The sequence below is a fragment of the Oncorhynchus mykiss genome, chromosome 10 (assembly GCF_013265735.2).
Source record: "Oncorhynchus mykiss isolate Arlee chromosome 10, USDA_OmykA_1.1, whole genome shotgun sequence".
Lineage (NCBI taxonomy): Eukaryota > Metazoa > Chordata > Actinopteri > Salmoniformes > Salmonidae > Oncorhynchus > Oncorhynchus mykiss.
This window is the reverse complement of record NC_048574.1, coordinates 39,119,933-39,122,305: the sequence shown is the minus strand read 5'-3', so window position 1 is coordinate 39,122,305 and position 2,373 is coordinate 39,119,933. Positions and strand designations below refer to the sequence as shown.

Here is a 2,373-nt window from a genome sequence, read left to right as displayed (position 1 = left end):
ACCCGACCAGTAGGGGGGGATAGAGTGTGAGTGTACAGTGCTTCATGAGATGTATGTGTGTCAAGGAAGCGTGGATATTAGGGACTGGTAATGTCTGCTCTAGGCTCAGGTGTTTCCTGTTTATGCAGGAGTGCATGCAAGGGTCAATGTCAGTGAGATAGCTTGGCACTTCTAAGCTCGTTAGTGTTACAGGCTGCTCTTTGTAGTTACAGGGGAGTATATTTGCGTGATGGCAGCTGTGTGTCCTTCGGATAATCATGTTATTGCACACAGGCTCTAGACTTGACTGAGGACACTGGGCCCAGAGTTATCTGAGGGCATCCGGTTTAACCAGAGCTTTGGTCTGCTAGTAACACTTTATATTAGATTTTTTATATAACACTACAACAATTGGATACCACGAAATTGGGGAGAAAAAGGGGTAAAATGCAAAAAAAAAATCATAACTGGCATGCAGATCGGTAGAAATGGTAAACGTTGCCGACCCCTGGTGTAGCAACTTCGGGAGCGTAACAGGAGAATCTGCAAAGCCCAGCAGCAGCTGGAAGAGAAGGTTTGGTTTTTTCTTCTGGTTAGGCTATCTTGATTTCTGGCTCCCTCGAGTCATTTGTGTGTGTCTTAATTATTTAATGACAGCGTGCTTAAAGCATCAGACAAGTTCAGTCGCCTACATATAGTTGATTTTATTAAAACACATAGGGTGTGTGTATGTGTGGAAAAATGCACGTTTTAAAACTTCAACCAGTCGATTGGTCGAAAGACCAGACTACTTTTGGTCGACCAATATGTTTTTTGGTTGGGGACAGCCCTAATAAAATCTTTGAAATTGTTGCATTTATATTTTTGTTCGCCAGTCTTTGTAACAAGTCAGATTTGTCTGTCAATGACAAACATACACTGATCTACAATCCAAATTGGATGATGATTACATGAAGAAGGTGAATAGCACCTACATAAAATCAAGGGCAAAGTGGATAAGATTATCAAGTCAAGACAATTCTATTATTGAGAAGTGTGTGTTTCTCTGGCTGGACATTGGTCATCGGAGGGTGAGAGAGATACAGACGCTACTCCTGTCAGGAGGAATCATGCTCCATAAATCAAACTGATGACATAGAGTCCACAGCAGGAAATTATTTTGCTTCAATTGGCTCAGCAGTACATTTTGTCCTATTGGATTAGACATTTTTAAGATTAGGTTATTGATTTGCCGCTCAAGTTTACCTGAACAAATACTACTATATTAGTATGCACCTAGTCTTGTGAAACCAGACGACTGTGTCTCAAGTCAAATGTATTTGTCACATGCGCTGAATACAACAAGTGTCTCTAATTATTACGCAGTAACTGTCTGGCCATGATATTAGTATGCACTCTTCCAGTGCATACATATATTTAATACGGCTGAATGTTTATATTCACTAAGTTGGACCATTAAAATGATTGTTTTGTCTCTTGTAGGAAACATATTTGGTGAGCATGTCGGTGGAAGACGTGGTGGCAGTGTACCCCTACCCCCTGGCTCTCCTGTCCATCTTCCACAATGACTGGATCGTTGGGGACATGCACTGCCAGCTCAGTGGCTTCATCATAGACCTCAGTATCATTGGCTCCGTCTTTAACATCTTGGCCATTTCCATCAACCGGTACATCTGCCACAGCCTGCACTATGACCACATGTTGTGCAACAGGAACATCTGCTGTTACCTGGGCCTCACTTGGCTGCTCACTGCCATGGCCACAGTGCTCAACTTCTTAGTGGGCTCTCTGCAGTATGACCCAAGCCTCTACTCCTGCACCTTCACCCAGACTGTCAGCTACTACTAGATCAGCTCTGGTGCTGATCCACTTCCTGGTGCCCCTCTCGGTGGTCTGTTACTGCTACCTGAGGATCTGGGTGTTTATCATCCAGGTGAAACAGGGTGAAACCAGATGACGAGCAGAAACTAAAGTAATTTCTTGACCATGTTTGTGGTGTTCCTAATGTTTGGTGTCCTGGGGACCACTAAACATTATTGGCCTGGCACTGGCCATTAACTCTGGAACGGTGGCAGCAAAAATCTCAGATTGGCTCCATTGTCCATTGTCACCAGGTACTTTATGGCCTATTTCAACAGCTGTCATCTACGGGTTACTCAATCAGAACTTTTAGTAAGGAAAACATACACATCCTCTTACTGCTGTGTACCCCTCAAACTATTTTTATTTAAGGCTACAGGTGTTGGACTGAGGGATTTAAAAGAACAAATAAACTATCCAGTGGCGAGCCGTCATTCAGACCCACATTTTAAGCAAAAAGGGCCTGTTTTGCATGTTATTTTAGCATTAATACGTGTCTCATATCTATTTACAAACAAGGTAAAAAAAGAATAT

General features: G+C 42.7%; 1 pseudogene; it reads left to right on the top strand.

Moving 5' to 3' along the window:
• The first annotated feature begins 467 nt into the window (after positions 1-467).
• LOC110534920 lies at positions 468-2,152 on the top strand (annotated as a pseudogene).
• The last annotated feature ends 221 nt before the right edge of the window (positions 2,153-2,373 follow it).